Below are 21,484 nucleotides of genomic sequence, written 5' to 3' on the forward strand. Positions count from 1 at the left end.
AGACTAGTATATAATCTAGTGAGAAAGGAAAATGAACTAAAAAAATAAGAGGAAGATATAAAATTGCAATTTCTATGAAGATCTATCTCATTTCTCAATTTCTGATTTTAGTATTATTGATGGGGGACCAAATCACTATGTTATCTAAATTTCATAACAAGTATTTAAAATTGTGGAATAATTTTATTTAAAAAAGAGTAATATAAAAAGCCAGGCAGTGGTGGCACATGCCTTTAATCCCAGCACCTGGGAGGTAGAGACAGAAGTAGGTGGATCTCTGTGAGTTCGAGGTCAGCCTGGTATACAAAGTGAGTTCCAGGATAGCCAGGGCTGTTATACAGAGAAATCTTGTCTCGAAAAATAAAAACAATAAGTAGTCAAACAAACAATATTAAATATTAAATTAATATTAAAGCATGCTATACTCTCACTATGAAAACAACTAGTTAGTGAACTTGTCAATTATATTTTAGCCATTCCACAGTGGCTTGTGTACTTCAAGCCATCACGGTGTACATTAAAAAAATTACAATGTTATTAAAAAAATTTAAAATAATTAGAAAATTAATGAATTAAACTGGAAAAACATAATTTATAAGATTTATGTCTTGATTAAAGCATTAGATTATTCAAGGGGTACAGAAAGTTTGAAGACTATTACTTTCAGGACTGAAATCGATTTTCTAGACAGAGAATTCTCCACGGAGAAACTTAGGCCGGGTGTCACTTTTCCAGGACTAAATCCGGTAGTTGTCCGTGGAGCACACTGCAGTCTGCAGGGCTGCTGGCATCTCTGCAGCAGACTGTCGAGAGTCAAGTCATGAGCCTGCATGTCCTGTTGTCTTTGCTTGTTACACTGAGTCCGGAGTAGTTCAGGAAAGGCTACACTAGTGTTAAGAATCTTCTCCAGCTTCCCACACCATGATAGAGCAGAACTTCTGTATTTACCAGATTAAGTGAAGTAGTTATATCTTAGGAAAGTTAGAAAAGCTTAAATCAAACGAATTAGAAATAATTAGAGTGAAAACAACATTAACTTAAAAGGTACATGCATATGTAAAATAACTGCAGTTTTTAAAATTCATTTATTTATTTTTGTACACTGGGGTTTTGCCTGCATGATATCTGTGTGAGGATGCCAGATTCTCTGGAACTGGAGTCACGGACAGTTGTGATCTGTCTGTCATGTGGTTGGCTGGGAACTGAACCCAGTACACTTAACTACTGAGCCATCTTTCCAGTCCCATAATTGCAGTTTTAAATCATGTATAACCATATTTTTATTGAAAGTTTGAAGTCTGGCTTGGTATTAGAAGTTATCCTCAATGAGAGATAATTCAAAACCTAACACTTCACTCTGATAATGTGTAGGAAAGTTTTATCCTGAGTAAATGTGAATTATTTATGATTTATTCCAACAATACTGTTTTTTAGCATCAAAAGTTTGTTATTGAAAGACACAGAGTCTAATTTCCTCTTCTATTTTTTAAAATGCTGGCCGAAAAAACTTCAAAGTAGAAAGGTAAATTTGCCCGTGTATTTAAAAGTAATTGAACTCTAAAAAATTGTAAATGTGGTAAAACTGCTTACAATGAAGTTTTTTTAATACAATTAAACCATATCAGCCTCATTGTAGAGATCACTTTTGACTTTTGCTTTAACACATTATAAAATATAAAATTTATTCTGTTCTATTAAGTCTCAATTATATTCAAAAGTGATTAATCTTCCTTTTCTTTCCCATCAGCATTTTATTTTTACTTCGGGACAACCAAAACAAAGAAAATAATGAAATTTCGAACAATATGGAGATATTTCCACTTAGAACTCCTGCCCTGACAATCTGGAAGTGAATCCAGTGTCAGTGCACTCCTTCATAACAACTTCTTACCCTCCATAATCACAACGCTGCTGTCTGGGACTCACATTTCACTCCTGGAATGTTTCAGAGAAGCCACGGAAACCATAATCATCAGATGAAAAATTGTAGGGAATCTCTTCCGTATAGAAAAACCCACTTCTGTGCTAGACCTGCAAGAGTGTATTATAAATACTATGTTGCTTGGAAAGTCAGATATTCAAGAATCTCTTCTAAGTAATTAGGAAAATATACACAAATGTTTCAAATTGCTTTTGAAAACTGAAGCTCATTTTCAAAAACAGTCAATTAAAAAGCAACAACATAAAGACAGGCAGGCTCAGCTTGTAGATCACTAACCGCACTATTCAATGACCTGAGCTGGAGCCTAGGAACCCTTGGTGGAAGGAAAAAACCAGTTCCCACAAGTTGTCCTCTGATCCCTTTCTGTGCACTAGTACACGTGCGCGCGCACACACACACACACACATACACACACACACACACACACACACACACACACACACACACACAGGAGTGATACTATAAAAGCCAAGAATCCTATTGTTTTGTTTATGTTACTTATCTAAATGAATAAAAGCACTAAAACTGAATTCAACATTTTCAGTAGTGTCATAAAGATGAAATATTCCAAGGTTTGTTCCTACCCATTTTGAAGGGCAAAATCATGGGATTTTATCAAAGAATAAAACTTGATAGAAACGATGGATGACTAGGATGATACATTTTAGATGAGAGTGGATACCTCATGGTATTCAGGTCATTTGCTTAGAAGAAAGGAAGAGATGAGTTGTACCTTGCCTTTGTGATAAAATCATGCAGCAGTTGATGTTTCATTCAGTATTTAATTTGGTGTATTTATCTATATTTACAGTAACTCTGTTCCAAGTTGATTAAGGCTTAATCACAAGTGACTAAGCAAGTAGGCATGAAAGAAAGAATAAGTCATAACTATTACTCACTTATGAATATTCTTCCAATATTCAGGGATTTAGATTTGCTTGCACATTTTATGACCAACTTGACCTGGTTTTTTTTTCTATGAAAAGATAAATTAACTTGTGATAAAGTAAAGAAATAGGAAATACAGAGGATGTTATTAAATGCTCTGCTAAGTTTTCACACAGATCTACAGACCTGTGTTTCCTAAGTATGTCACGGAATGTTGACTTCTCGGCATACACACACTTGCCAGAACCCAGTCAGATCATAGCTGTGCACTAATATTCTGAGACCCAAAAATTCTAGTTACAGGTAAGTAAGAAAGTTCAGAGACCTGGACACATGACTACCCCCCACCCCCAACAGCCAACTAGAACAAAAACTCCCCGCTCCTTGTGCAGCATGTGGGACCTCTTTCCTCCTGCGGGTTTAGGCAAGTCTGGTCTTCAGCCCATGGCTTGGCAGGCTGTGGAGTAGGAAAACTGAACAAATTAAGCTCTTAGACTGCACAGTGGAATGCTGTCTTTGAGGATGACTGAGAGTTAGCTGAATCATTTGGAGATTTTAAAGATGTAAATAACTTACCTAAATACTTTAAATATCAGTGACTAGTTATACTTAACCTCCTGATAGCAAGGAAAAGAAAAAAAATTCCATTTTTAAATTCTGATGTTTCATGTTAGGTGTCAAGCAAAATTTTAGCTGAATATTACCAACCACATAGTAGTTGTCTTGTTCTATTTCTAATTTAATAACTGAAATTATTTTCTGGGGACACCGTATGAGAATACTTTCATGTCACAGTTGGGGAAATCACATTATGAATTTTCTGTCAGATATATTGATTGTACAAACTATTAATAGACACAGATCCACAAATAATGCAAACAGACATGCCATCATTTACAAAACAATAAAAGATCCACAGTAATTCATTATGAGAATTTTACTAAACAAGTAACAACTTAAAAAGACAATATCCATTTTGTAATTTAAATAGAAAATGGAAATCCCCTGAAAACTGAATTCAGAGGCTGGCAGAAGTTTATTTTTTTTCTCCCTTCCTTTCTCCCACCACATTTGTTTCCTTGCTTTCTTCAAAATACAAAGCCCACACTCTCCTTTTCTTTGACTATATATGTGGACAAGACATTATAATTACCTTTTTTGTATATTAGAAGTATGAACGAAAATAAGCACTATTATGAAAGTTAGGAGAGGCGCAAAGCTACACAGAGAAACCTTGTCTCAAAAAACCAAAAAAAAAAAAAAAAAATTGAAAGTTAGGAAGGTGTCCATATAGGGATTTTCTTAACGACAGTTTGCCTTCCAAGTCTGGCTAATTATTTTATGTCGAATGTTGTATTTAGAAGCAGCTTTGAGTATGGAATTTTCCTGGGATGTTACTGTTCATGGTCACCCATCACTGGAGATGAATGATCTAACTAGTTTATTCCTTCATCTTTTGTTCTGTGTTCACAATTCTGTTTCACTAACTGATTATGTCAATCAGTGAAAAGAAACATGTCAAAATGGAAGCTGGTTGGTGTTTTAAACAAAGGTATCAGTAATTCATATGTTTTTTATTGCATTGTATAATTTTAATTTAACTTTTAATGGCATCTGTTTTCAAAGTGTGGATGAAATGAATACTCAGTGTTCATACTAAATTTTGTGTAATTCATATATTTTACATACTCTGAGGAAGTATCTTCCTATAACATTCAACTTAGACATATGTTCTTACATATTTAGAAGATGGTGTTGATGACATACTGAGTGGGGCCAAGAGACCCACACGCAGGACTGCCCCGGGCTTCGAGGAGAAAACACAGCCCACTCGGCGCCTTGTGGTACTGGGCAGATGGGGCACTATTATGGTGAGCAAATATACGGTGTATTATGTGGGGGGAGAGAGAGAGAGAGAGAGAGAGAGAGAGAGAGAGAGAGAGAGAGAGAGAGAGAAAGAGAGAGACAGAGAGACAGAGAGAGACAGAGAGAGACAGAGACAGAGAGACAGAGACAGAGAGAGAGAGAGAGACAGAGAGAGAGAGAGAGAGAGAGAGAGAGAGAGAGAGAGAGAGAGAGAGAGAGAGAGAAGAGAGAGACATTTCATGTGGACAGAGGCATACCTTAAGAGTTGGAAGTGGTGAGGAGCAGACTGAGGTGGGTGGCTTGATTACCACCCAAGGCCATGGCGATGTCTGTGCCAGGGCTGCTGAAGGGGCCCATGCCTAGGTTCACGGCCATGATGCAGCCATAGTCTGTGTTGATGTCTGAGGCTCCTGATACTACCAAAGGCTAAGAGGATAGGGCTATACAGAGTTGATCCTGCCCCTCCCTGGCTGGAGCACTCAGGAGAGAGGGTCCTACACCTCACCTGGAAAGCACAATAGAGCTGACCCTGTTTGCAGGGGCATGGCCAAGATGAGCCTGAGGGTGTGAGAATGGGAGAGCAGGTTATGCCCCTCTTGTCTGCATTTGGTGGCATGGGTGAGGGAAAGATGCCCTCCTCCCATTGCCCCTTGACACCTGCAGCAGGTGGGGGACCTGACCCAACTCCTCACCAGCTGCAGTACTCAGGAGAATGAGCCCTGTGCCTTGCCTGGGCAGTATAGTAGAGTTGACTTTGTAGATATGGGTACAGGTGAGCCAGCCCTGAGGGCGTGAGAGGGGCATAGCTGGTACCACTTCCCTTGTCTGCAGTGTGGTGGTGGGGGCAAGGGAAAGATGCGCTCCTCCCTTGCTCCTATGGCTGACCCTTCCCTTTACCAGCTCCAACACTTAGGAAAATGGAGCCTGCATTTCATCTGGGCAGCACAGCAGAGCTAACCTTGTTGATAGGTTCACAGGTGAGCCAGCACCGAGAACACAAGCATGGGAGATCTGGCCCCATCCCTCATCTGCCCAATGGCAGCATGGGCGGGGGAGATATGCCCCCTTCCTCTCGCCCCTCAATGCCTGAGGCAGGTGGGAGAGCTGGCCCTGAGGTCATAACAGTGAGAGAGCTGTCCCTGCCCCTCACCAGCTGCAGCACTTGGGAGAGTGGCCTCTACACCCTCACATGGGCAACACAGTAGAGGTAGCCCTGAAAATGTAGGTGTGGGAGAGCCAACTCTGAGGATGTGAAAGCAAGAGACCAGCCCTGCCCCTTGCTCATCACTGCAAGGGGTGAACTAGCAAGGACAATGCAGGAGAGTTCACCTTGAGGGTGATGACAGGGAAGAGCTGTCGGGCTGACTAACCCTGCGACTACCCAGGCCCAGAATCAGGGTTATGTGTTGGCCCACCCCAACATCCACCCCATCTATGTTCTGCTGGAGCATGTGAAGGGGCCAGTCCTGCAGACCCAAAGCTGCAGAATCTTTATGACACAGGACAACAACAGGATATCCAAGAGGAGTCCCATTGAGGGTCCAGCATCATTAGTGTAGCAGAAACCAGAGGCCTCAACCAGACCAATGACTCTTTGCAGTGAACATTTGCACATAGAAATATATGGATAAGAGGGTTTACTGCATGACTCACTATGTCACACTATAGCTTCCATGATGAGATTTTTTCCCTCTTTTTATTTCCTAAATTTTGTTTTATTTTATTTTGGGGGGGGGGTGAGATTGCAAGGGCAGAGGGTGGATACGAAGGGATGGGAAATTAATGGGATTGAGATGCATGATGTGAAAGACACAAAGAATAAATAAAAAGAAAAAAGAAAGAAAAAGCAAACAAAATGAGAAAAAAAGAAAATGGTGTTAAATTAGGACAATGCATTCTAAAGTCATACTGAGTGTTCCCATCATCTCCCTGAACCCCAATGGTTATTATGTCTATATTTATGTAAAATCAAGAGTGTGAAGTTGGAGAACAAGTGGACATCAGAAATCATGTAGTAGATGCCTTCCTTTTACAGATGAACACACTGAACGAAGCTCAAGGAGCCAGAGGGTATGTGTTTGCAAAGACAGGAAGCTTGGGATGAAAGAGAATCAGGTATGAATTCTGATTAGTGACCATGTAAACTTGGACAAGTTCCTTAAACTTGCTGAGCCCGAGTGATTTCCTTCCTGAAATGGACACAATTATCTAGAAGTCCCACAGTGGACTGTAGGGCCCTGGCCCCCATTTTGGGTAGCTGTTGTCTTGCTTGCTGACCTTGACCAGATGTCCTCCCTATGCTGATTCCCTGACGGTTTCCTTCCTCCTGAATGCTCACCGGAGGTTCCTTGTTCGTGTATCCTGCATACTGGGCATAAATAGCTTAGATACAAGAATGTAGAACATCGGTAATGAACTTCTGCCCTCCGGGGTTCTCCCACTGTGCTGTAAGCCTGTATTTAAGGCCTCCTCCCTCCTTCATTCGGCATTCTGCTGAGGCGAATGACCCACTGTCTCTTGTCTCTGTTTTTTGATCCACAGCCCCTCGCTCTGACATAGTGAATGGGTGGTGGTAGTGTGGGCGTTACCATTACAGTGGATTTAATGAAAATCATTATTGAATATCGCACAGAAGATACCTGTTCTTTGTTGTTTTGCCTTTTCAAGGTAAAGTCCATCCAGACAGAAATCCTCTTGGGAGTCTGAACAGAATGGTCTACTCTGTGCTGTTTCTGTCATAATTTGCTGTTGCATCCTCCAGGAAGCTTCAGTCTCTGGAATTGAAATCCCTCACCCCAGCTCACGTAGGAATTTTGTCAACAAATGAGGTGCCTTTATCCAAAGCCACAGCCTCTTTGATTTGTCCCAGTTAAGGGAGCATATATATAAATCACTTCTAAGTTCACGGGGGCTCAAACTGAGATAGACCCAATTGGATCACCAGGAACAGCTTATTGAAAGATTTTTGTCTTTCAATAGGAAGCTACCTCATATTAACTAAGTTTCTTTTCATTGTTACTTTCTCTTTAAACACTTCAAAGATCTGTGAACCCACTACTCTCATGGTACCTTTGTTGGCATCTCATCCCAAATGACCACTTTCTATCAGTGAGACAATGCAACCATGACCTCAGCATCAACTGCCCCCTTGGTGAAACCACCTTGCCTTTCATTTGGATTCTCTATCCCCAGAAACCAAGCCCTGGGGTGTTACAAGTTCATGCTCATTGAATCCATCACATTTTCACTAATGCCCAGTCGGGTTGTGGATAACAAGTTTCTCCTTAAGAACTCAGTGTTAGAGATTTCCTCAACTCTAAGACTGCTTAGAAACCCTAGCTTTACAAGTCCCTCTGGTCTCAATTTTTTTCTACCCCCAATCTCTTTGGATCCATGGTTTCCTTTTTTTCTGCTCACTTCGTCCCTTGTCCCTCCGACAAGGGGGAGTCTCCCTGCACTTTGCATGTAAGTTCACAAATCCAGTTGCTTTTCTCTAGTATTTACACCTTAGCTTTCCTCTTCTGCTTCCTCCTTTTGCCTACAGACATTTTTAGTTCTCTTAGGACACTTTCCTTCAAATCCTTATCTTAAACAACTGTGATTAGGTCTTTCTATGTCTAATGTTTGGGAGAGTGTCCTGCATTTCCCCATCTGCTCACTCTGACAAGTCCACACCACTTAGACTAACCAGTTTATGAATTAGCTCTACTTCTGGTCAATTCCCACTCGTGTTTGCCAACTACAAAGGTCTATTACGTTCTGAGGTTTTTTTTTCCTTTTAAACCATCTCACTATTGTTATCACTCTGTTCCTACTCTCCAAAGCTCTCTCCTGTTAGGACCTGAGTAACAGTAGCTGAGTCTCTTTGACCCCACTGGCTGCTTCTTGCCACTTCTTGCCCCATTTTGCTTAATGTCATGATTATTTATGTCTTTATACTCAAACCTGTTGCTTTTCCAGGTTGAAATGTTGAAGATAGAGCTGTGGTTTTTTTGCTTTTTCTTGATTTCCTTCAGGAAAGTTGACCACAAAAGAGGGAAAACAAACACTTTTACAATAAATATTTATCACATTCATGAAAAATGGAATTCTAAACTTCATTTTAAGCCAGTAAATCTTTAGCACAAAAACTTCAGTTTACTCAATGAAATAATTGGGCATAACAATAATTAATTCAATTCTGACTAGCACTTTAGACTTTGAAAATTAAAAACAAGGAACTTTGTTGTTAATAGCAAAATTATTCAAATATTTTGCTTTTTATTCTATCTTTTCTAAAGTATCAACTGCCTTTAAAATTTCTCCTTCTTTCTCTCTTTCCCCCTTTCTCTCTTCCCTTTATCTTATCCACTCCCAGAAGGAGAGCTGATTGACAGATGTTAATAGATAGGTAAATGGTAACAGGATATCTTATCTGGCTCCTTCAATCATATGGGTTTTCTCTGTCCCATTTTTAGAGTGAATTGCTTGGGAAAGTTAGAGGTCATTAGTGCTGCATGACAGAAGATGGATCCTTTCATAATTATCAGTGGGTCTTGTTTGAGGCTTTCATTTTCTAAAGAGTTCAATGTAAAGTAAATATATAACAGAAAGTATCTACCAAGATAACAATGATTAACAAAGAGTCAAAGTGGTAACTTAAAAAGAGTCTAGATATTTTTGTGTGTGCATGAAACTGTGTAGTACATGACAAGAAATGCATTTTTAATAAAAAGCAACTGTTTAAAGAGACAATATTTTTAATGTCGTATAAATAATAGAAGGTTTTATGTTACCTAATAAAAGGCTTCTGCTCACTTACATTTTATTAAGTATTCTTTGGGAAAGAGACAGATGAGCTGGTAAAGAAATAATGCCTTTAGCATTATTATTATTTAGCTTTAAAACCTCCTCCCTTAATTATGTATAAATGGTAGAAAACTTTACTGATATGCTAAAAATAGTTATGAATAAATCTATACACACAGAGTTCTGTACCATGGACATTTGATGGTAGGTTAGGATTAGTCAGAACAAGGTGGATTGAAACATGTCACTCTTTTAGTAGCAGTAAATATATTGCCAGGGTATCTGACTCACATTCTCCTTCTTTCCTGCACCATACTCTAACACACAAGTCTGAACTATGAGATAAGGAATGCCCACACAAACCACATCCTTTTAACTTTCTCTGTTTTTCTTCCTGCCTGAAGAGAACAGAGAGAAGCCCAACCAGAAGTACAGCGAGACCACACTCCAGGCATCTGGCCAAAACTGAGCACAAGCGGGAGACAACCATGGACATTCCTTGTCAAACCCAAGAACTTCATTCGACTCTCGTGTGATTGCAGGAGCCATCTGTGACCTCGGTTCCAGTACTTCTTATTTTACTGGGACGATATTATTCAAAGATCTGTTTTGATGGGTCTTGATTGTTCTTCATATCTTACAATGAAATAAAATTTGAAGTAAAAGCTAGTTTCAAGTCTAATGATTTAGTAGGACAAGAAGGAAAGTCCACTTATTTTTAATTATCGCAGTTCATGCATTTCCTTTCCCGTGAAAGAAGAAGAAAATAGAAATGAAAAATAAGCAGTAGGGATAAGAATAGTGTAGGTGTGGTAAACAGAAGCATTGGCATAAAACCCACAGTTAACTTGTTTAATGAAATGCAACGTCCCAAAGACAGCAACTATTGCCCTCCGATTACCTATGGTTCTTTTTTGACCAGCAACATCTGAAGACATGGGAATTTATTAGACATGTGAATTCTTAGTGCAGCCCCTATACAAAAGAGTATGGACGTTTCTTAAACAAACAAACAAAGAACAGCGGTGTGTGGTGGCACATGCCTTTAATCCCAGCACTTGGGAGGCAGAGGCAGGTGGATTTCTAAGTTTGGGACCAGCCTGGTCTACAGAGTGAGTTCCAGGATAGCCAGGGCTACACAGAGAAATCCTGTCTCAAAAAACCAACCAAACAAACAAATACATAAAATTTAAAAAACCAGGTTAAAAATAGAGTTGTCATATGATCTGGCACTCCTATTTCTGGGTATATATCCAAAGAAAATTAGGTCAGTAAATTAAAGAGCCATCTAAATTCCCATGTTCATTACAGCATCATTCACAACAAAAAAGAAATGAAGAAAATCTGAAGTGTCCATCGGTAGATGATTGACTAAAGAAAATGTGGCCATACTTTGGTCATAAGACATAGAGAAACCAAGTTGGTACTGACCAGGAAGCTTCCTCTCTACTGCCTAGCTTTCATAGTACAATATGGGCTCCTGTGTGTGTGTGTGGGGTGGGTGGGGGGTGGGGGGGCACAGGTCATCTGACACAGCTGTGAATCCTGTGATTCACAGCTACAATAATGACTGGGTTGGCAAGATATGTCCCTGTATACTAGATGTAAAGCAAAGGATAACCAGACTACAGCCCACAGCTCAAGAGAAGCTAGGAAACAAGGAGTGTCCTAAAAGGGACACATGAAGCACTCTGGGAAGGGGAAATAGATGATATTTCCTGAGTAAACTGGGGGTGAGGGGGGTCAATAGAGGGTAGGGGATCGGGGATGAGAACATAAGAGAACAGAATGGTCAAACGAACAGGAATGAGTGGGAGAGCAATGAAAGAGATATCTTGATAGACGGAGACATCATGGGGATAGGGAGAAACCTGGTGCTGGGGAAGTTCCCAGGAATCCACAAGTGTGACCCCAGCTTAGACTACTAGCAATAGTGGAGAGGGTGCCTGAGCTGCCTTACCCCAGTAATCAGATTGGTGAATACCCTGTCATCATAGAGCCTTCATCCAGTAACTGATGGAAGCAGATGCAGAGATCCACAGTCAAGCACCAGGCCGAGCTCCAGGAGTACAGTCAAAGAGAGGGAAGAGGGATTCTGCAAGCAAGTTGGGGAGGGGGGGGTCAAGATCACGAAGGGGAAACCTACAAAGACAACAGAACCAAGCTCCTGGGCACTTTGTCCTTATTCTTGTACATTCTCATTCTACTCTGAACACTTAACACAGATGTTAGGGAAAACCAGTGCTCTGCAACACAGCATAAACAACATGGGGATAGACCGCTGGATGAGAAAGGACAGCCCCTTCAGAGGGTCCAAAACTCGTGTTACTTTTCTCATGTTCATTAGAACAATAAGCCAGGACCTCAAACACACTGCTGAGTCAAATAGGACTACAATATGGTTTCAGATAGGTAGATTTTAAGAATAAATAGCAACATATATGTGTGTGTGTGTGTGTGTGTGTGTGTGTGTGTGTGTGTGTGTGTGTGTTGTAAAACACACATAGTACTATATATGCATATATATAACCATGTATACTACATTTTATATATATATATATATATATATATATATATATATGTATACATATATAAGTTTTGTCAATTAGGAAAATGAATAGCTAGAGGAAAATGAATTCTCAGGTCCTGCTCTAGCCTGCCTAAATCAAAATCCTTAGGATAGTATCAGAGGTTTTTCCTTGGTCCACTCAGTTGATTTTGGTGCACAGTTAAGGATGAGCAGCTTTTCTGGTTAGAAATTGAGGTGGTGAGGTAGGAAAATATCTCTTGGGGCAGCCACAGACCGCCAGCAAAGGGCTTCAGTTTCAAGGGCTGAGTGAGCCAGATAGCCCTTGATCTGTAAGAACTATTTTGGAGCCAATTGGCAAATGCTGAGAAGCACGAGTATTCTGGTCACAGGGACTCCACTGTGTGGCTGCCAGGACCTTCTTCTCAGAGAAACACCAGGGCCGTCCAAGAAACAAATGCCATTTCTTTCACGTCTCTTTTTGTCTGTCTCCTGACCCAGTGGCACTAGTGACCTGCACACCAGATTTAATTACAGGCTCACAGAGATGAGCTAGTGTTTGGATTCAGTTCCCCAAGGAAAAAAATGACTTGTTTCAACTGTGAGTTTTGTGCTTTCAGAAGGGCAGAGGGACTGTGAGGGCAGGAAAGCCTGGAAGATTAGCTCTCTGTGAGAGCTTCCAACCAGCCTTCAAGATGTGCTGAAGATGGTCGGAAAGATGGTGAAGAAAGCTTGTTCTCCTGCTGGGACTTAGGGCATGGGAGGAATATTTGGAGGAAGCCTAGGAAGCTGCTCACGTCCCATACTAGCTCACACCGAAGCCTGGAGACCTGATGCACAGGCCTCCTGAGTGTTACAGGTAGAATGTAGGTTGCATTTCACAAGTCCAGACCTTTATTTCCCGAATGTAAGCCTGGCACTTTGTCCTTATTCTTTTACATTCTCATTCTACTCTGAACACTTAACACAGCTGTTAGGGAAAACCAGCACTTCCAACACAGCATAAACAACATGGGGATAGGCCACTGGATGAGAAAGGATAGCCCCTTCAGAGGGCTCAAAACTCATGTTACTTTTCTTCATGTTCACTGGAACAATAAGCCAGGACCTCAAATATACTGGTGAGTCAAACAGAACTACAATATGGTTTCTAATAGGTCGATGTTAAAAATAAATAGCAAGCAACTAAGATCAGCTGGTGGTATCATTAAATCCCAGATTTCAGCTTTGTATTCTTGGAGAACTTGACTTAAACTTGGAGTCTTACTTTATCCAGTTGTGAGAAACAATCCTTCCTAGTTGTGTGAGAATTAAAAGAAAAATACGTCCCTAGTAATGATATCGTCCTGACTTCTGGTAAGTGTTCACATACAGAAATATAACAATACATTAACAACAGCAGTAAGAGAGAAAGAACCCAATGAAATTAAGCTAATCTTTAACAGGAAATATAATAGAACATGGAGATTAAAAACAATGATACAAAATAACGGCACTAAAAGACTTAATAAGAAACATGGGTTTAGAATACAGAAAAATATACATGTAGGTATGCATATTCCCTGTTTGCAATTACATTTTGTGTTTTAGGAATACATCCTGAGAATGTGTCGAAGGTACCTTCCCTATGATCTGAGAAAATTCCACTTGATTTCTGAGAGATTTTATTTCAGGTAGCCAGAGAAAAATCACTGTGAAATAAATTATAAACAAAATCAAAATAGCTATTGATAAGTACATTCACCTAAACCAATTTGTTATTAATGTGTCAAAAGCTTCCACTTAAAAGAAGTTGAACATAAATTTGTTTATAAATAAATCTTTATTAGGTTTGAATACTTTCCACATAGTTCGGGATGCATACAGACGTTCCCATCATAAAAGGCAATGGACACACAAGAGCTGGTTTTTGCACATCCACATTTAACAGCTGTGCCAGTCATAGCTGTCCAAAGATGGAAACAACCCAAATAACCATCAGTGGGTGAGCAGATGAAGAAAGCCTGGTGCACAATGACCGTGAGATAACACTTGCTTTAAGAGAGAAGGGAGGCCGGGCGTTGGTGGCGCACGCCTTTAATCCCAGCACTCGGGAGGCAGAGCCAGGCGGATCTCTGTGAGTTCGAGGCCAGCCTGGGCTACCAAGTGAGCTCCAGTAAAGGCACAAAACTACACAGAGAAACCCTGTCTCGAAAAACCAAAAAAAAAAAAAAAAAAAAAAAGAGAGAGAAGGGAATCTTGCTACACGTTGTGCAGTATGGATGAATCAAGAGGGCTAACCACAAAGAAAGGGCCACTGTGAGACCCCATCCACTTGAGGTTTGTAGTCAAACTAAAAACATCATTAAGTAGGACAATAATTGTCAGGGAGTAGGGGGCAGGTAGAAAGTAGTTTTTCAATGGGTACAGAGTTTCCATTCTGCATGATTAAAAAGTTCTAGAGATTTGTGTCACAATGTGACTATCCTTAACATGACCGTTCTATTCCCTCAATCAGAGCTAAGCCTGTAAATTTTATTATGTGCTTTACTAAATTAAAAATAAGTCACACTTCATTCTCTGCCATTGTTTATGCATATATGGGGAATCAAAAGAACTCACTGGTAGATTGCTCTGCTTTGGTGAAATTATTATTTTCTTAACCTAAAGCCTGAGGTACAGTACTGATAAGAACTCTCAACTTCTTCAATTTAGAGACTTCAGCACAAAAGGCATAAAAATGAAATCTGAAAAATTCTCACTAAGTATTCCTCGTATTTTGACATGCAGTTCTCCATGTTTAAAACTAAAGGGCCTAATAAATGAAGTTAATCTTCAAATGGAATAATTGTAACACAGAGATATCAATAGTATGGATTCCTTGTTCATTTTGGTCTTTGAAAGAGAAATACTGATTTCCCACAGTGCAGTCCAGACTGGAAAGCTATTTGGATGAAGACCTATTATGATAAAAGGATGTCTCTGGTTACAGCTCTCACAAAAACCTCAATTTTCTTTCAACACAACAAGCGTCACTTTTAACAGTCCTGCACAGCAGACAGAAGCCCTCGAAGCTTTACTATCATTTAATCAGCCCCATTCTTTGCTTTAGAGGTCAGGGTTCTGCAGGTTAGAAAGTTTATGTGACCCTTTTGGTGCTGGCTGAAGGAACAGCTGACCTTAACTGCAGGGGAAAAAAAAGGCCTCTCAGGACTCACTTTTTTAAAAAAATATTTGGCTTAAAATTTTTTCCACTTTATCTCAAAACATCATGATTGTCTTACTCCCTCATCTCTATTCTGCTCCTCCAGGAGCTACTGAGATTTGCAGCTTGTCTGCCCTGAAGGCTTTCTTTCAAACTCCTTATTTTGTGTAACCTTCTATTACTTCGTACAGAGATACAATGGGATAACCTGTACAGTGCTGAAATCTTGGCTCTCACACTACAATTCCTGGTTTCAAACTCTACATCTTTTTACTCATTTCCTTTGCCTGAACCATCCACATAGTATCCATGCCCAAGTTTTCATTTTGTCATTCTGTAAAATAGGTCATAGCAAGATTCAGGACCACTTTTTGGCCCCACATTTCACAGGGCGGTGAAGGTGTGTTCCTATGGTGTCTTTCTCATGGGGCTAGGAGACTGAGGGAAAGCAGATTCAGCCCGACCCTATGCATCTTTTCCCTAGACCATGGTCTGAGACATTGGTCCCACATGGATGCAAGAAGCATTTTCTCTGCTCCTCCTCCCAAAGATACACCCTGATTCCACTGGACACACTCCAAGCCAAAAAATATAGCAAAGGTCTGTCTACACAAGATATAGGCAGGCATTGGTCATATGAGCTAGAGAGTCCACATATCAATTTCAAGGATCCCCATGGTGTAGGACTGAGTAGGAATGGGAAAAGAATGGCTCAGGTCATGGAACAGAAATTTTCATTTGTATTTTGCCTAGGGGAATCGTAAGTGTAATGGACAAGCCTAGCCTATTTGCTTTTTCTATTCCATGATTCACCCCAACTCAGATCCTGAGCAATTATTCTTGTCTCATATTATGGAAGGTGTCTTAGATAGTTTTTATTGCTTTGAAGAGATACCATGACTATGACAAGTCTTATAAAGGAAAAACATTTAATTGGGGTGGCTTACATTTTCCAAGGTTTAGTTCATTATCATCATGGTGCAACATGATGGTGTCCAAGCAGACATGGTGCTGGAGCTGAGAGTCCTACATTTTGATAGGCAGGCAACAGGAAGTGATCTGTCTCACTGGGCATGGCTTGAGCATATGAGACCTCAAGCCCGCCTCCACAGTGACACACTTCCTCCAACAAAGCCACACCTCCTAATAGCGCCATTCCCTTTGAGGGCTACTTTCTTTCAAAATACCACTGGGGGCTTTATTAATGGAGAGATAAAGAAGATCATGCCTTAGAAGTGGCAATAGCCTAAAGGGGAGTCCTAAAATTATAAATATATGCTTTCTACATAGTGTCAAAAGAAATCTAAATAACCACCTTTTCTTCACCCTCAGCATCTGCTCAGGTGACAACAGAATCCTGAATTTACCTCATCCTGTAATCATTGGAACTTATGTCAGTTAGGATTTTACTGAGGAAAAAAAGCGTTTCTTGAGAAGATTGTGTACATAAGCCAGTGTCAATTGGTGTACATGACAAGAGGCATATTTGACTTCTGGAATCAATAGGAAGGTCAAAGGAAGAAGGTCAAGAGCCAGCAACTCTTTCTGTGTATTCCTAAAGGCTAGACAGATGTTAAATAACTGGCATGGTTATATATGTACACCCATGGCTTTACTAGTGGCACAGATGTTTTGGAGGTAACCAACCACTTTCTGATTAGCTTAAAGGCCTGCTCCATAGGAGGAAACACATGCCTGGTACTGTAAGTCTGGGTAAGAATACATGGTTGAGGAGCTTACAGGCCCCAAATGTGAACCTACTACTATTTATATCAAACTGCCCTATAAACATGTGCCTCTCCCTGTAGTTTAGTGTAATTCTCTCAGACCTCATCAGAGAAGTGTCTTTGTGCAGTAGATGATACTCAATGCAGAAATTCACAACTAGTGCAGAGAATAAGTGACTGTGCAGTGCTCATCAAAATGGGACACTGACATCACATCTCAAAGGCTCAGTAACCATCACAGAATAGGGGGTGAAAGACTGTAAGATAGAGAGGTCAGGAAGAACCCAAATGAAACAGTGTCTTCTGGATATGACAGGACGACTGCATTCATTAACTCACAGCAGCTGTTGGTTGCCTGCTGCCTGCACATCAAGCCAGTCAACATTCTAGCAAGAAGTAGAAAATGGTTTGTGAGCTTCTACTCTTAACTGGGGTGCTGTGGAGAGTTGATAGCTTCTGGGGTTTTGTTTATCAGTGTGGCTCCTGGTAGGTGGCCACACTCGGTGGATGGCCCTCACACCAGAAGTATACGGACAGCACAATTTGGTGTTGATGAGTTATTAATAAAAAGAAAATGATACAAAATAGGGAAGTGGGAACTGATATGTTAGGAGTTAAGAGGAAGACTTGGAGGTGAACATGATCAAAATGCACTGTATGAAATTCTCAAAGAATTAATAAAAATAATTTTTAAAGAAATTGCATCTCCTTTTGCCATCCATGATGTGACTTATAACAAATAACTCTACCACACTCAGTTTCTTCATTTGTTACCTGGAGATCAAGTTTATCCAATGCAAAATGTAACTACTATGAAGTTTATTTGAAATAAAAATTTAAAGAGCTTAGCATGGTATATGGTGAGCACTCAAAAATGATAATTATTATTTAAAATCCGAGGAAGTCAATTGGGCTTATTATCAACTGTTTCAAAAAATACTTATTTAGTTTTATATTGTAAGCATGAATGTTCTGTTTGCATTCATGTGAATGCAGAGACCAGAAGAGGGCATTAGATTTTCTAGTACTGAAGTTGTAGATGATTGTAAACCACCATATGGGTGATAAGAACCCAGCCCAGTCCTCTGAAAAAGCAGTAAGTGCTCTCACCTACAGAGCCATCTCTCCATCCTCATATTCTCATTTCTTCATAGGCAAAAATGTATATTTTCTACAACTCTATCATGTATCTTCCAAGAGCTAGATCAAAACAACTATTTGTAGGCAAAAGAAGCAGCTTATAGCTTTTAATATGTATGTTTTATTGGAAATTATTTCTTTAATCCAATCTGTGAATTTTCCTCTTCTTATCTACCATGGTCTGTGGTGCAATGTATTGGTTGAATGGATATACAACTACCAGAGAGATGGTATGCTTTAAAAACTCCTGTACAAGCCGGGCAGTGGTGGCGCACACCTTTAATCCCAGCACTCGGGAGGCAGAGGCAGGCGGATCTCTGTGATTTCGAGGCCAGCCTGGTCTACAGAGTGAGTTCCAGGAAAGGTGCAAAGCTACACAGAGAAACCCTGTCTTGAAAAACAAAACAAAACTCTTGTACAATGTCTATGATCAACAAGGCAGTGTCTGGGATTTCTCTACAGACAGGTACATTGGGACCCACAGCCCTGACAAACTCCATACTTGTTCATAAATCAGAATGACCTGAATTCCACCCAGGAAAATTTCCTCAACTGACTTCCAAAGTGTGAATTACAGTGAGTATATGAGAATAACAAGCAAAGGAAGCCTACACATGGGTTGGCTTTCAGCTTTCAGTTTCTATGCAGTCAAGGAAACTCCTCTAAGAAATAGCACTGTCTTAGTTTACTCTGCTGCTGTGATAAAACATCATGAGCAAAAGCAGTTTGGAGAAGAAAAGGTTTATTTCAGCTTACAATTCATAGTCTATCATGGAGGAAAGTCAGGGCAGAAACTCATGGCAGGAGCCTGGAGGCAGGATGGTAGAGGTTATGGAGGAGTGCTGCTTACTGGCTTGCCCCCTCCCTCCGGCTTGCTCAGTGATGGCATCACTCACAATGAACTGGGCCCTGCCATATCAATCACTAGTCCCCAGACTTTCCCACAGACCAGTTTTATGGAGGCATTTCCTTAGTTGAGATTCCCTTTTTCTAAAGGACTCTAGCTTATGTCAAGTTGACAAAACCTAACAAACACTAGCATTTAATCTTCCTATCATTTGAATATTTATTTAAAATGACTTAGTGACATGGTTTTTACTTTTTTTTCTGGTGTATGCATGTGTGAAATAAAAAGCACTGAGGCCAACAACAGCTAAAATACCCTCTCAAGTGATTGTTTTCCTATCTCTTCAGCGTTTATGAATATATTCGTGACAGAACACTGACGCTCAATGGTAAAAGTCAAATCAAAGGCTCCCAAGTGGTATACTTAAGAGTTGTCAAGAACCAGAAATGTTGTATTGTGCTTACCCCAATCCTAGATTTAATATAAAATTTTCAAGTCTTACTTTTATTTTGCCCTGAGAAAGATAGTTTTCACTTGGTGATTTTTCAGAATTAATGTTTGCACAGAAAACATATTTGATCTTTGCTCTGTTGATATAAGTTGTAATGGCTACTCCCCTGTTTAAGTGTATTTCATATAATTAAAAACTAAGGTGTGACTAGCATTGGGACATGGTGGAGGGGGAGAGAGATGATTGAGGGAGTCTGGCTGGGCAGAGTGGATAGTCTTTGATGGTCTGGGGCACAGAAAGATGTCTATGACTGACAATAAGTAACAGAATACTTGAAAAGCTCAAGTAGAGAAACTTTTTAATGTTACCAGAGCAATTTTTTCTGAGTGTTTGAGGTGAAGGATAACCAAGTTACCACAATCCAGTCACCCCATGGTGTGAAGGCATTGAAACATCACACTGGATTTTATAATTATATACAATCACTGTGCATCCACTTCGTCACATTCTATGTCAGCATTGGTTATTCGTAGCTAAGGTTCATCTTGTTACATAGTCTTTAGGGAAGGTCGCCTAGAGACAGCAGAAGGACAAGGGCAGGCTTTTGTCCATTGTCTTTCATTTGAATGAGGACTTGGAGAAAGTGGGGAAAGTGCCTGGGAGCATCAGGGAGAACTTGTCCAGGCTTTGGCAAGACGGAAACATGAAAGAGCAGAAATGTGAGTCTCAGACTCGTGGGCTCTGATCAGGACTAGGAGATAACAACAGGGACTTCTAGATCTCAGGAGCAGTTGGTATGCTAGTCAACTTCCATCACTATGGAAAAAAATACTCGAGACAGTAAAATTAGTAAGGAAAAAGGTTTTTTTTTTTTTCCATCCATGGGCTCTTAGGCCCATGAAAGCCCACTCTATCATGGTGGGGTACGTGGTAGAAGAGGCATGTTTATCTTAAAGCAGCTGGAAACAGAAGGGGGTGGGGGTGGAGAACAGGGTTTGTCCAACTATGCTCCACCTCCTAAAGGTTCCATGTTTTTCCAACAGTGCCACAGTCCCAACTTTAACACGAGGGACTTTGAGCAGACATTTCAGATTTAAACTTATAGCCATTAGCTTCTGGAGAGTAAATGAAATGGGAGAAAGAGAGAGATATCTTTGGAAACACTGGCAATCAAGACAAAATGGCAGATGAAGTCCAGGACCTGCTGATCTCAGTGTGGTCAGCCAACACTGGCTTGTGCTGCTTGGCTGGGGAGGGCAGGCACTGAAGAAAGCCTTGGTGGGAAGAGTGGCCAAGCATGCATGGTCTTCAACTCTGTCGATGCACTGGTGCTATGCCAGCCTTTTCATTTGTCTCTGCTTAGTCCTTATGACCCTTCATGAAGCAGAGATTCCCACTTCTCAGGTGATTACCAAGTAAAGGTTTTTGAAGTTAAGTACATGCAGAGCATCACAAGCTTCACCCATGCTCTTTTTCCAGCATTTATCCTTCTCTCTAAGGATATTTTTAACTTCGAATGGCTTTATAAACATTGAAAGGACTGGTGTCAAGACACCCCAACACCAAGTTCTCAACACAAAGCAGGTTTATTTGATCCAGAGGGACAAATGACAGGGGATAAGAGACAAAGACAGTGGAGACAGAGGACCAAGCAGAAGAGGAAAAGAACAAGGGGCGGGGGAGGGACAAAAGACTGCCTCTGGATAGAGCAGACAGATGTGGCTATTTAGAAGGGGAAAGAGAAAACCCCATGTTAGGATGAACTGCTTAATTTTGTCTGAGCATGTTAATTAGGTGAGCCAAAAGGGAACTTTTTATTGCTGGACTTCAATACTTTAATAGTTGGATCTTGCTAGTCGGCCTCAGAGGGAGAAAGCAGCCAAGTAAGGGAATGGACCTTGATGGCTAGCTTTAGGAATGTAATCTAACCGTTTAGCAAGGTAGAGGGAAGGGGTAAGGGCAAGACCTGCCAGGGCTATATTTGCCATGATCAGGCCTTTGAGAGCCCTTCAAATATACTGGTGGGATTTCTCTGAGAGGGATGCCAGTGTCTTCCCTTTTTATCTCTTCAAAGAAGGCTCCTGTGCCTCTTCCTCCTCCTCCTCCTTCTATTTTACGATATTA

At 40.4% G+C, this 21,484-nt stretch overlaps 1 pseudogene; it reads left to right on the forward strand.

Moving 5' to 3' along the window:
• Positions 1-5,613: 5,613 nt before the first annotated feature.
• LOC128097000 (putative protein FAM10A4) overlaps positions 5,614-21,484 on the forward strand; it is a 35,309-nt pseudogene continuing 19,438 nt past the window's right edge.

This window comes from Peromyscus californicus, unplaced genomic scaffold (assembly GCF_007827085.1).
Source record: "Peromyscus californicus insignis strain IS unplaced genomic scaffold, ASM782708v3 Scaffold_5__1_contigs__length_169319896, whole genome shotgun sequence".
Classification (NCBI taxonomy): Eukaryota; Metazoa; Chordata; class Mammalia; order Rodentia; family Cricetidae; genus Peromyscus; species Peromyscus californicus.